Here is a 15,597-nt window from a genome sequence, read left to right as displayed (position 1 = left end):
CCGAGTGGGCCAGGAACCCTAAAAATATCATTCCCATCATTGCTTTGTAAAATCATGAAGTTTGAGGTGTCGCACGACCTATTCTGAATCAAGTTAGACAATGGCCATTCCGTAGGTCCCCGGATTGTGACCTATTTGGCCAGATTTAGTCCGAGTGGGCCAGGAACCCTAAAAGTTTGATTCCCATCATTGTTTTGTAAAATCATGATGTTTGAGGTGTCGCATTACCTATTTTGAATAAATTTAGAAAATGGCCATTCCGTAGGTCCTCCGGATTGTGGCCGGAATGGATCCGAGTGGGCCAGGAACCCTAAAAGTATCATTCCCATCATTGCTTTGTAAAATCATGAAGTTTAAGGTGTCGCACGACCTATTTTGAATCAATTCAGAAAATGGCCATTCCGTAGGTCCCCGGATTGTAATCGATGTGGCCAGATTGAGTCCGAGTGGGCCAGGAACCCCAAAAATATGATTCCCATCATTGCTTTGTGAAATCATGAAGTTTGAGGTGTCGCACGACCTGTTTTGACTTAAAATTGTAAATGGCCACTTATTCCGGGGACAACTGACCCCAACGGAATCTGGAATAATTCTGAAACCGTACTGTGGATAGCCTCGAAACGGTCAAGAAATGCGATTTTAACAGCAGTTTAGATTTTTGAAAGCCGTTAAAAACAGACGTTGGGGACGGAAAGGTTAAGCAAACTTGAAGCTCTATCCAAATTATTTCTTCAAATTTTTCTGAATTTCCTTCGCAATATTCTTCTGAACTTTGTTCGGGAATTCTTCCATTCCACCTCCAATCAGATTTTCTGGATACTTTTAGATTTTTCGTCTCGAATATCTTGGAAAGAATATACGCTGCTTTTACGTAATATTGCTGCAACTTGAACGATTTTTGAAATATTTCTATAATAAAACTTCTAACACTCAACCTTTATGTAAAACATATTACCAAAAATATCATTTCTATTCACAACCCAAAGCAACTGAGTTATCTAACCTCATCTAATCTTATTTGACTCGAATGTATTCCCCGACGGAATTCATAGAAGCTCGCGTAATAACACGCAGCATTAAGAAAAGAAAAACGATTTCCCCCTCTGCAGACGCGAATGCTTTTCCATTAAAAAGCGCATGGAAAAAAATTTCAAATTTTCATTTTGACCCGTGCGTTGTCACCGTTCTCAGTCGTACACGTGGCCATAAAACGTACAACGGGCGTGCGAATGCGAGATAACGAAATGGATCGAGTTTATCTGCAGTGTTGCGGGTGGCTGGTCCGTAGAACAAGGCAGGCGAACTGGAAGCTGTAAGCGATTCTCGGAATGAATATGTGCCCATCTCGTGGTGGTTGAACCGCACGGCAGGGGGCTGATTCCTTGAGTCTTAAAGCTGGAAGATTTCCTCGAGTACCTTTGTTAACTCGATACCAGGAAGGCTTAGTTCATCCTCTTCAACGTTGCGTTGCGGTTGGCATTTGCCTGGCAGCGTGGAAAGTTTTCCCTGGGCCAAGGTATTTATTTGCCCACCATAATTGGAAAAAAGTTCCCCACTACTTGGCCGGATAGACCCGCTCCACTTGGCAATTTTATTCAATCGGATGGTTTTTGTTGTATTGATTGGAAGGAAACTTTCTCGTTCGATTCATATTGCATATTTGTATTCATTTGCTACCAGCCACGTTTCTTGAAGTTTCTTCTGTGGTGGATTCCAATAGCCACGTGAGCGAGACCAATCGAATCAATAATCGTGGAGGGTCTATTACAGTTTTCTTTATCCCTCCGGGGCATGTGGGGAAGCTGAAAATAAAGCTTTCATTGCGTAGAATGTTTCCTCACACGGTTCCTTTTTTACTTCCGTCCGTCAACTCAGATAGCTTAGAGTTCGTGTCAAAACGGATGTTCTGTCCATTTGCAGCAATCATAGCCCTACGTGTAACAGGCGGAAAAAAGTTGGCTGGCCTTCCTGGGATCCTGCGTAGTGGTGACAAAATTATTGCTAGAATGATGCCAACCGACAAATGATTCGATCCCATATTTCATTTGGGGCTTGAACGTAAGTTTCTACTCTGTTTTGGGGGGAAGATGTCAGCACGTGTGGGGATATGGATGGTACAAATACACACAGAGAAGAATAAATTAGGTTTTTCCCTACTGCAAGAAGCACAGTAGAAATCAATTCCCAAACGGAATCCATTGCTACACATAACCCAGATTGATGAACCCATGAAGCCATGGGACAGTTATATAAGTGACTATCAGATTTGTATAAATCAATTTAAAGAGTGTGATATAGGGGTTGTTTGATATCTTGAAAATGTTTTGTTATATCCCGGTTCTTTTTCTGTTTCAAATTTGGAAAAACGGATAAATTAGATACGTTAAGTAAGCTTGATAAATTACTCAAGCTGTGAATATAAGACAAATTGGACACATGAAGCGATTTCGCAAATGTTTACATTTGTCATAAGACGAGTTAGCATTATCCCATTCAATTCCACCTCTTAATTGTAACTTTACATTTACATATTCCGACTTCAACAGTAAGGCTGTCTCAGTCTCTTGCACTTGACTCAACTTTCGAGCCTTGAGCCTTCTGTCCAACAATTCCTACCCCAACGTCCCGTATAACCTTCGGAGGTCGGATAACATTGATAATGATAGCACTGAATCAACAATATGAGGCTAAAATATGATATGAAACTCAAACGATGGGATAATATAGGCTAAATAGACTACAGAACTATTTCACCTCATTCTACAAGTATGTCATTTCATATTAAATGTTGCTGCTTAGATATGGCCCTCCCTTCAAGCATGTCAAACATGACCTTTTCAGTTTATTGGTGTCACAAAAATTACGTTTACGACGAATAATTGAAGTGCAATTTTATCCAATTTGTACTTTGAACATCGTGCATCTCAAATAATCATAACGAAACCACCATAAAGCTACATCGCCAATAAGTACCAGCTTGTGTCTGATTCACACATGTAAAATAGCAAAATGTAAATCCCAAAACCACCCCAACACTGATGGTGACCCCACCACCGCAGTTTGTTCGGCGAATTGGGCAGATTTATTGACACAAAGCTTCTAATAAAAAGCAACCCAAATAGCAATGGCATCATGAATCAGTCGGGTGCCTCCATTGCACGAATTAAGCAATTCTCAACCCTTTTATCGCAGCAGTGAATTCGAACTTTCTCGTTCCAGTTCTCTGGTCTTGGCACACCATTAGAGGACCCTTTCTCCCTATCCATCCCTCTCGTGTCCCTTCCCACCTCATCCCCACCCCGCGTCATCCTTCTGCAAGAACGCACAACCAAGCGTCTGGTTTAAAGCGTACGTACGTGTAGGTACGTACTTCGAAGCCTCGCCGGCGACCGGCACACTCCGGATAACAAGATATTTTTCCCTTCCACAAGATCTCTGTCGTCGGCAATTCCTCACACAATTCATTTCGCACTTCACCAGGCGGCTATTAGCAGATGCCGTTGTCACTGTAGGGTTGTTCATTATTAACACGAAAACACTTCAGAAGTGCATTATTGTCCGGTGGACTACTCTTATGGCGGTAAGCTCCAACGAGGATAAAACTCGATTTAAGAAAAAACAGTATTAAAGTTAATACCGGTATTAAAACGATGGCGGTAAGCATCAAAGTTGGTATTAAATTATAAGGCTGTACACTATGATCTGAGCTCATTGAAATCACATGCCGCTGTTATTTTCTTTGAAAACACTTCAATCAAACTTTGCGATCCAGATTATTTGCTCAATTTCCTACCTTATTCGTGCGACGAAGGAAATCCAACAGCTTCTTCTCCTAGAAAAGGCACGCAACATCGCCGTCAAAATCCCCGAATTTCACTCACTTGCACTACACTTTTCCACACTAGTTTTCCATTACGCACTAAATGGAAGCAATATCTATTGCTGGAGTGAGAAATTATTCTACAAAAACTCCCGAAAGGCGCTAAAATAATCTATTTTTTCAATATTTAAATGTTTCGAATATTTTTTTTTCGTCGCCTTGTTTACGGTTGAAAAACGCGTTGCCAAACTGACGAATTTAACTGGAATAATCCTATGTAGCACATCTGATTATAGATCATACAGCCAATAAAATTCGTTTGTTTAATTAATTTTCGCTAGCATAATAACAGTAACGTCTTTCAAATACATTTTTTTCATCCAAACTTGTCTTGTATACAAAAATTTCTACTATTCCGAAACATTACAAAGGGGGAAGAAAAGTCATAGTATGAATTTGATGGCAACACTACCCACGTATATGTGTACGTACACCCAAACAAATCTTCACGTGTTTCCACCTGAAAAAGTTCGTAGATTTTTCCACCTGAAATTCACGTAACTTTTACCTGATTTTTCGATAGAATTTTCATTCTACATGAAAATCAGGTAAGTTCTACCTGAGTTTTGGATAGTATTCACCGAACACGTAAGTTTCACCTGAATTTTCTGAAGCATTTGCAGTTACATGTGCACGTAAAATGTACCTGAAAATTCAGATGGAAACAACGTTTAGATTATTTGGAGTGTAGCTCTTGTGTTGGTCGTTTGACAGACTGGGGGATTTTACTGAATGGTAGTGCAGTGCGAATGGGCTGCAAAATGGTGGGTTGACATCAAGGAAGGAGCGCCCAACAGAGCTCTGGTCCCCACAAGTCCCTATCTGACGCTTCCATGGGCCGTCTGATGACAAAAGACCGCCAGCTAAGAGTTGTGTACTTAGCTGATAGTGCAGCCTGGGCACTGTTGTCCTTCTGACATCAGCTAGAGTGAGAAGGTACGCCTCGAGCGTCTGTTCACCAGGAGGTGCGGCTCAAACAGCGTCTGCCTGGTACCCAGCGGCTGATCAACGAAATGCTGTATCGCGTCAGCTATACCTAAGGTGGCAGCCCCAGCACGATGTAGGTAACGCGACCCCGGTAAGGTAGCTTACTGAAGCCTCTCAAATACCACGAAAAATGGAGATAGAAGAAAAAGAGAACATTATTTTTGGCAACCGACCCGGCATCGAAATAAGGATATGATTGGAAACTCGGTACCTGGAATGTCAGGACCCTAAATGAACCTGGACGAGTGAGCCTTCTGGCTCGTGAACTGCAGAAGGTTGGAGTGAACGTGGCCGCTATTCAAGAAGTCCGATGGCCTAATCAAGCCTAATCAACGTTTACGCACCGACAAACGATAAATCCGACGACGTGAAGGACACGTTTTATGAATGTCTTGATAAAGCCTATGGAGAATACCCAAAGCATGACGGAGGCGGTAACGCTCAGGTCGGCAGAGAGGACTTTTTCCGTCCCATAATCGGTAGGGAGAGCCTCCACTCCGCTACCAACGACAACGGCCTACGGCTAGTAAACTTCGCTGCTGTCAGAGGGATGGCCATCAGTAGCACCTACTTTGCACGAAAGAATATCCGAAAGCACACCTGGAGACACCCAAATGGTGAAACTTGCAACCAGATAGACCATGTTCTGGTGGATGGGCGCCATTTCTCGGATGTTCAGAGGTCCGAACATTGACTCTGATCACTACCTCGTTGTCAGTAAAATTCGATCACGGTTGTCAACTGTGTCGAACGAAAGATCACAGCGAACGATGCGTTACAATATCCAGCGATTGTCGGCGGAAGGAGTATCGGCTAAGTACCGCCAGAAGCTCGACGAACGGATAAGTGCAATCAACGTTAGCGACAACATCAACGATCTATGGGAGTCGATCCATGGAGCGGTGAGCACAACAGCACGAGAAGTGGTAGGCACTGCACAGAGGCGACCCAGGACGGGTTGGTTCGATGTGGAGTGTCAGAGAGTGACAGACGAGAAGAACGTTGCCAGAAGCCGGATGTTGGTGTCGGGTATCCGATCGAATAGAGATCGGTACAAGAAAGCAAGAGCAGCCGAAAAACGAACCCACCGCAGGAAGAAGAAAGAATATGAAGAACAAGTGATTAGCGAGGCGCAGGAAAAAATGGAGCAGAACGATATGCGGAGGTTCTATGAGTCTGTCAATGGCGTGCGGAGAAAGACAGCGCCATCTCCCGTCATGTGCAACGACCTACAAGGGAATTTGCTGACAGATAAAACCGAAGTGGCTGCCAGGTGGAAGCAACACTTCGAGACTTTGTTGAATAGTGGTGAGAATAAATATTAGCGACGATGGACAAGCTGTGGAGTCGCCTACACTAGATGAGGTTAAAAAAGCTGTTAAAGAGCTGAAAAACAATAAGGCTGCGGGGAAGGACCTGCTCCTGGCTGAACTTCTCAAACATGGCAGTGAGCAGCTTTATGAAGTTCTGCACCATATTATGTCCAAAAAAAAGGAAAACGAGGGAATGCCTCATTGGACGGACGGCCTCATTTGCCCTCTCTTTAAGAAAGGGCACAGACTGGAGTGCGCCAATTACCGAGGAATAACCCTCCTTAATTCGGCGTACAAAATTATGTCCCGTATTCTGTTCAACAGATTGAGACCGCTTGAAGAGTCCTTCGTCGGCGAATACCAAGCAGGTTTTCGTGAGGGCCGATCAACGACGGATCAAATGTTTACCCTGAGACAAATCATTGATAAATTCCGGGAGTACAACTTGCAGACACATCATCTGTTTATTGATTTCAAGGCGGCGTACGATTCAGTGAAACGGAATGAATTATGGCAAATTATGCTTGAACATGGTTTTCCGGCGAAACTGATACGGCTGATTCGTATAACGTTGAACGGATCGAAATCAAATGTAAGGGTTGCGGATGAAATATCGACGTCATTTGTTACCTTAGATGGATTAAAGTAGGGTGATGCACTCTCGAATCTACTGTTCAATATAGCGCTCGAGGGAGCGATTAGGAGAGCTGGTGTGCAAAGAAGCGGCGTAAAAAAGTGTCACTCATTTTTCGGGCACTTATCCTCAACCTCGCAACAAGTTGCATTCGACGTAGAATTGTGTCCCATTATTTACTATTGAAAATTGGCCAGATCGGACTATGGGATCGGAAGTTATGGCCAAAATACTTTTTTCACGGAATAATCGCCTAAAAAAGTGTCACTCATTTTTCGGGCACTTATCGTCAACCGATTTCCTCGCAGCAAGTTGCATTCGACGTAGAATTGTGTCCCATTGTTTCCTATTGAAAATTGGCCAGATCGGACTATGGGATCGGAAATTATGACCAAACTACTTTTTGCCTTTCTCGTATACTAAGCATACTGTGAAGGCTATATGATCGCTCCAAAAACAAACTTTTTATAGAAGGCCCGGAGACCCATAGTGTTATATACCGATCGACTCAGCTCGACGAATTGAGGTGATGTGTGTGTGTGTGTGTGTGTGTTTCTGTGTGCATCCACCCAAAAAAAATGTCACTCATTTTTCAGGTACTTATCCTTAACCGATTTATTCGCAGCAGTTTGCATTCGACGCAGGACACTCTGCCATTGTTTCCTATTGAAAATTGGTCAGATCGGACTATGGGCTCGGAAGTTATGGCCAAAATACCACTTTTATTACAGAAAAAAATGTCACTCATTTTTCATGCACTTATCCTTAACCGATTTACTCGCAACAAATTGCATTCGACGCAGGATACTCTACCATTGTTTCCTATTGAAAATTGGGCAGATCGGACAATGGGCTCAAGAGTAATGGCCAAAATACTATTTTTATAATGCACGAGAAAGGCACCATTACCGCTAGGTGGATTAATCAGGGTTTTTTTTTCAAAATCTTCACTTGGATTTTACTGCAGATTCTACTAGATATTCGTTTGATTTTCGGCAGGAACTTTTTTTGCAAACTATGGCACTTCAAAGGATTTTTTTTTCGAATTTACAAAGTAAGCATTTTGGAATATCCAAGAAAAAGTTTCTGGAATGCCCAAAAGATATTCTTTGGAACTTGTAGAAACCTTTCAGAATATTCACTGGAGATTTTTTGGTCCCCGAAATTTTTTGCTTAATTTCGGAAATTCTTCGGAATTTTCGCGAGGAATTCTTTGCAAATATAAGCAAAATTATTCGAAATGCCCGTGGAAAATTCTTATTCGTAAATTTCTTCGGCAGTTCTTATGCAAATTCTTTGGAATTATCGATGGAAAATTTTCGGAATTTCTAAATAAACTGCTGAAAACTCTCACGAGAAATTATTTGAATTTCCCACCAAAAACAGTTTGATGAAAATTTATTCGAATTTTTTACAAAAAGTTCACAAAAAGTTCAACTGAAAGTTCTCCATAATTTCCATCGAAAATTATTCAAAAAAAATATTTTGTGGAATGCCCATAAAATTTATTTAAATTTCTTCAAGAAATTGCTCCAAATTTGCAAGACAAATTAAAAAATATCGTAGGAAACCATTCTAAATTTCCTCGGGAAATAATTCCAAATTTTTACGGAATATTACTTGTTTTTTTAACGGGGAAACTTTTGGAATTCAGAAGAAAAATCTTGGGATTTCAACAGATGATTATTCAGCGGGATATTGCATTGAATTTTCAAGAAAAGCATCGGAATTATCACGGAGATTTCAAGGTTATCAATTGGGAAATTTTACGAAATTTCCACGCAAAACTTATTGGAATGTAGACTTGACATTCTCGAAATTTCAACTCGATTTTTTTCTAAATTCTGTAAATTCACGATTTTCACAATTGTGAACCGGCGTTGAGAATTATAGGTCAGATGCGTAACAGATTTTATCAGTGGCGCGCCGATGCAGAAATGTCGGCGATGATGGTGCACACTTCTAGGAGGAGTTGAATTCAACAGTAATTAAATTAATTGGCTTTGAGCTTTGATTTCAGGAGTTATGGACAGAGGATTAAATTTGATTTCGTTTCAATTTGATTTTTGTTTTGTTGGATTTTGTTCAGTGTGATTTTGTTAAGTTTGAAATTCGAATTTTGTTGTAATGTTTACATGGAAATGGAATTGAATAGCTGAATTGCTTAAAACGTGGTTGATTTCCATATTTTTACAATCACATATGATGTTTTGTAAAATTTAGTAAAGTCTACGTAGACATCATTGGGGGGAGGGAGGGGTTCTGAAAAAGTCTACGAAAGTCTACTAGGGGGGACGGGGGGGTTTGAAAAAGTGAAATTTCGGTCTACGTGGTTTGTGAACAGCCCCATTCCAGCGCTTAAAGAGGGAAATAAAATTTTATTAACAAATGGCGAAAAGGCTCAAAAACTTGCTCAGCAGTTCGAGAGTGCCCATAATTTTAGTCTAGGTCTCACTAGTCCAATTGAGGATCAGGTTACACGGAGCTTCGAAGACATTCTCAATCAAGAGAATGTTTTTGACCCTTCGTTGGGAACTAATTTGGATGAAGTGAGATCTATTACTAGAAAATTTAAAAATATGAAAGCCCCGGGTGATGATGGTATTTTCTACATACTTCCTGAGAGCTCTTTATCCTTTTTGGTTAATTTATTTAACAAATGTTTTCAATTGGCATACTTTCCAGATAAATGGAAAAACGCCAAAGTTGTTCCAATTTTGAAGCCGGACAAAAATCCAGCTGAGGCTTCTAGTTATCGCTTTCTTCAATAAGCAAACTGTTTGAAAAGATTATTTTAAATAGAATGATGGTTCATATTAATGACAATTCTATTTTTGCTGATGAGCAATTTGGTTTTCACAATGGGCATTCAACCATTCATCAGTTATTAAGAGTTACGAACTTAATTCGGCTCAACAAATCTGAAGGATATTCGACTGGAGTTGCTCTTCTTGATATAGAGAAAGCATTTGATAGTGTTTGGCATGAAGGTTTGATTGTAAAATTGATTAATTTTAATTTTCCTCTGTACATTATTAAACTGATCCAAAATTATTTATCAGATCGCTCACTGCAGGTAAACTATCAGAATTCTAAATCTGATAGATTACCTGTTAGAGCTGGTGTTCCCCAAGGCAGCATACTGGGGCCCATTTTGTATAACATTTTTATTTCTGACTTACCTGATTTACCACCAGGGTGTCAAAAATCTTTGTTTGCAGATGACACAGGTCTCTCAGCCAAAGGGCGTAGCCTTCGTGTCATTTGTAGTAGATTGCAAAAAAGTTTGGATATTTTCTCCACTTACTTGCAAAAATGGAAATTTTCCCCGAATGCTTCCAAAACTCAGCTTATAATTTTCCCACATAAGCCGAGAGCTTCTTATTTGAAACCTTCTAGCAGACATATTGTCACTATGAATGGGGTTCCAATTAATTGGTCTAGCGAAGCTAAATATTTAGGACTTCTGCTAGATCAAAAATTAACTTTTAAAAATCACATTGAAGGCCTTCAAGCCAAATGTAATAAATATATTAAGTGTCTATATCCACTTATAAACAGAAAATCAAAACTTTGTCTTAAGAACAAACTTTTGATTTACAAACAAATTTTTAGACCTGCCATGTTGTATGCTGTGCCAATATGGACTAGTTGCTGCAATACCAGAAAGAAGGCACTTCAGAGGATTCAAAATAAAATTCTGAAAATGATTCTGAAGTTGCCTCCGTGGTATAGTATCAATGAACTTCATAGAATTTTTAATATTGAGACATTGCAACAAATGTCCAACAAAATAATTTCCAATTTTAGACAAAAATCGTTGCAATCTTCTATTGCAACGATTAATTCCTTGTACCCTTAGTATAAAATAGGTTAAGTTTAGTTTAAGTTGAAAACATTGTAATTCCTACATGGTTCAATTCAACCAGAGGAAAAATTCTAACTGCCAGAGGCAATTGAAATGTATTAATAATAACTAAAAATATTACATAGCAAATAAGGATGATAGTGTTAAGGAAACACGGAACACCTAGTCTAAGAGATGAATGCATGTATTAGATAATTAGCAAATAAAATTAGTTAAAAAAAAAAAATTATTGCACTATGGTCCAGGATGCAAATTTACGCGGAAACATGCATTTTGCGCCGAAACTATTTTTTTTAGAAAAAAAGTTTGTTCCACAAAATTGTTCCTAATACTAAAGCCCATATTTCGGTACCATTGGAAACTAGGGTGGTCCTCTGACTAAAAAAAATTAAAAAATATTTTTTTCATTATCCAGAATTTTAGCATAGAATGTTCTACAAAGTTGTAGCCTAGCTTATTCCAATCAACTTTGCAAAAAAAAACATTTTCTGTAGCTCTTAAGTTGACTGATTTATATCAATTTTCCCTACATGGATTAGGGTGTACCCCTAAAAAACCGTATTTTTGATCTACTGTTTTTATCTCTGGTTTTACAGCAAAGTCGTCTTCCGACGACTTTTAGAGCATGAAAAAATGCAAAAAAAATGTTTTGCGTTATCAGGTAATACGATATTAGAAGATTTCGTGTAGATTTTGTTAGCTAAACATACCAAAGGATCAGACGTTGAAAGCAATCTTATGAAGACGTCTTCTATATTTACTTCCCGGCTGAATTTTCTGGCATAGCCTTCTTTCTTCAGAAAACATTCCAATTGGAAGTAAAAAATGCTTTATAAGGGCTGTTCCATGCACCAACAACTTATGGACGGTTGGCGAAAGTGCATACCAACCGTATAAACTATTGTAAAGAACTCTTGTTTCTTCTGCATAAATCTGATATGCATCGATTTTGATTTCTTCTTTGCTGTTGATCAAACTTAAAATTACGAAAAATCTTTCGAGTAAACTCTTGTCCAGCCCTGTAATATCGGCTACAACTTCTCTTTCTTGAAAAAAACGTCTCGCTACATTTCCTGTATTCGAGTTTCCTCCTCCGGGATGAGGTTCGCTTATCCGCAAACCTAGCTGCTCTTTTAGAGCCGAACGAATGGCATACTCACGAAATACATACTTCTTCGTTTGTCTTGCACACTTTACAGGTCGGAATCTACATGGTCAAGCGATAGGCTATTTTTAAAAGCATTTCCATCGTACGAATATATGCGTGTAGTGGCGAAATACCAAATATATACTTCTCTGGATCATCTGAATCTTCACTTTCTAGTGGGAGACTGAGCCTCATTCCAGATCGATGGCAAATGTAGCATTTTTGGGAATGTGTTTTTGTAAAATCATTTATTACTTTGGTGTCAACCATAGTAAAGCACATTTTGGTTGTAACCGATAATTTGCCAATTTTAGTAGGAACCAATTTTTCAATTTCTGTTCGCATCTCCGATATGACTCGATTGGTTAGCTGTGCACTTTCTTTTTCGAATATTATTGCTTTTGGGCGACACAAACAGACCGACGAAGGATAATCGTTGTTCCAAATGGTTTGCCTAATACCACTTGAATTGGCATATAAGCGCAATGGAACCATTGACACCGCAAAAATGTTTGAATCGTTATACTCGCGTAGTTCATTATTATTCTCATCTTCATCGAAAAAAACTTGATGATATCTATTCAAAGAAATATGCATTTTTTTTATTTGGAATTTAGTTACGATTTTTTTTTCTCATTTTTCATTTACAAGTCGTGGAAATAGTTTAATTGCTGACAATTCAAATAACGAATTGAGGCAAAACAAATAATGCATTGAAAAATCAATCTCGGTGAATCGAATAGCAGAAAATAGTAACATTTGAAGAATTGTACTTATGGTGAAACATAAAATTAAAGGCACATATTCCATTACCTGCTATGGTTCGAACTTCCATCACAACCCCATTTGCAAATTAAAACCATCTCCTCGTCGTGCGATTCGGCGTCATACTTCATAAATTCAATTACATATACGCTTAACAGTGTGGTTTATTAGTTCTTGAAGCCCTACGTTTGCCTGAGACGGTTTTATGGTAATGCCTGAATGTAGAACTTCAACAGCTTGTGTAACATTTTTTCCATTGTACCAAAACTCAATGATTTCTCTTCTGGACACTTCCATTTTATTTTATTGGCAGATGATTAAACCGTCGAACTTGAAACTCCGGTTGCTGCAAAAAAAACTATTTTAAATATCCCATAATCCTCACATAGGCTTGCTTTGTTTCATTTCTTGCCTTCGACAGCTTAAATAATCTTGTTCTCGAAACAAAAGCTAGGTAAAAATTTCAGGGTTGTATGACATTCGCCAGAATGTCATTTGCCAGAAGGCCTTTTGCCAGAATCAATTTGCCAGAATAGACCATTCCCCAGAAAGTCGTTTGCCAGAATGCACCATTCCCCAGAATTGATCATATCCTATTTAACATGCGCGCGTTTGTCCAGTATGCGCAATAATTCTTAACGTCACGTCGCAAATTGTCGGCATAACTATGAACAGCGTCAAAAGGGGGGGTCATTTGGCATGAGGGACATTTTTTATAATTTTGCCTTGTTGTTGTTTTATAGTTGTTTTCTACTGAGGAATATAACACCGCACCGGTCGATAATAGAGTTGAAAAGACCTAATACGTACATAAGACGTAAGCATATATAAGCCTAGTACAGCAGCTTGCCCGGGCAGCTTGCTTAAGGCAAAAATGGCGGATGTGATTCTTTTTTTTTTTTCAAATAATTGTTTGCCCGGATAAAGGTGGATGTGATCTCTTTTTTCAAAATAGGTGCTCGGATTGAGGCAATGGTAGATGTGACTCCTTCTTTAAAAATAGGGGCTCTCCTGGATTAACGCAATGGTTGATGTAATTCCTTCTTTAAAAGTAGGCGCTTTCCCGGATTAAGGTCATGGTGGATGTGATCCCTACTTTAAAAGCAGGTGCTTGTCGGGATTAATGTAATGGAAGATGTGATTCCTTCTTTGAAAGTAGGCGCTTGCCCGGATTAAGGTAATGGTAGATGTGAACCCTTCTTTAAAATAGGCGTTTGTCAGGATTAAAGCAATGGTGGATATGATCCCTTCTTCAAAAGAAGGCATACGTCCAAATTAAGGCAATGGTGAATGTGATCCATTCTGTGTGCCATGAATTTATAGTTATTTGAATGGTCATTTGGCAGTATGTTATCTGTATAATATCCATTGCTGATATCTATCTCATCGATCTTACGTCTCACATGACTCGCCAATCGTAACCACGCCAACGAGGCATAATTTGAATTGAGCGTCAGTAGGCCATGACATAACACACGTTTGCAAAGCTACCAGTTTTTCCCCTGATTAGTTACGGACGACACGTAAGCACTATTTTGTCCTCGACAAATGCATAACGTATTCGGCCCCTTTTTACAAGTAGGCGTTTGCCACAAACGAAGCAATGGTGGATGTGATTCATTTCTTTAAAAGAAGGTACTTGCTCCGATTAAGGCAAGGATAAATGTTATCCCTGGGTCCTCCTTAGTATAGCGGTGAGATGCGCGGCTATAAAGGAATACCATGCTGAGGGTGGCTGGGTTCGATTCCCGGTGCTGCTCTAGGCAATTTTCTAAGTGGAAATTTTCCTGGCATAAAAGTATCATCGTGTTAGCCTCATGATATATGAATGAGAAAATGGTAACTTGGCTTAGAAACCTCACGGTTAAGAACTGTGGAAGTGCTGAATGAACACTAAGCAGCGAGGAGGCAATGTCCCAGATGTAATGCCAATGAAAAAGAAGAGAAGGTGTTATCCCTTATTCAAAAGTAGGTGTTTGCTCGTGCGCGTGTTTGAATATGTCAATTGTGGATATGATTCCTTCCTTAAAATAGACATTTTGCCCAGACTTGTAGATATAACTTCTTCAATGAAAGCAAATGGCGTCTAGTATGAATTAAAATTATATTATCGAATTGTAGATATGATTAAATCTTTGAAATGAAGTTTGCGTCTGGAATGAGGCAAAGAAATATGATATCCATTCGTAAACAGTTTGTTTGGTATTAGACAAATATGATTTTTTTAAATAAATAGTATCCATCTTTCTAAGAATTGTCGAATATTTTAAATAATCCCTTTGATGAAAATTAATTGTTCCGCAAATCCCTTCATTAGTAAATAATGCCAAATCCTCGTTATGCAAAATTACCTTCTTTATGTCATTTTTTTTCTATTCTTTAGCCTCCAATAATAATCGGAATTTTCAGTTTTACTATTTCTGGGAAATGGTACATTCTGGCAATTAACATTCTGGCAAATGGTCTATTCTGGGGAAGGACTTTCTGGCATATGGACCGTTCTGGCAAAAATCATTTTGGCAAATGGTTTTCTGGCAAATGTCATACAATCTATTTCAGCGTTTCAATAAAGTGTTTGGTATGACCCTAAGACCAGTTTTCTGACTGTAACTTTAAAATTTAGGAGTTTTTATGGACGGCATGTTCAAAAAACTTTTTGAGCTCGTCAAGGGGCATGTTTTGCTATAAAAATACCGTATCTGTCTGTACGCCTTTCTGTAAAGAAGTTACATTAATGTGTGGAGAATATGAGTTGCTCTTTTGAATGCTATATAAAACTTTTTTTTTTTGGTTTGCCCCAACCGGAGATATCATCTTCGGAAAAAGGCGTATTTTTCAAAGAAAAATGTTTGTAACTTTTGATCGGCAAAAATACAAATCGCAAAATGCATGTTTCCGCGTAAATTGATTTCCTGAACCATAGTGCATTGGTTACGCGTGTAGATGTGAGGGCCTTCACTTCACAGGAATTTCTTGGATAACAACTAATATCTTCCATAAGCA

Source organism: Armigeres subalbatus, chromosome 1 (genome assembly GCF_024139115.2).
Source record: "Armigeres subalbatus isolate Guangzhou_Male chromosome 1, GZ_Asu_2, whole genome shotgun sequence".
Taxonomy (NCBI): Eukaryota; Metazoa; Arthropoda; class Insecta; order Diptera; family Culicidae; genus Armigeres; species Armigeres subalbatus.
Note: the sequence above shows the minus strand (reverse complement) of the source record.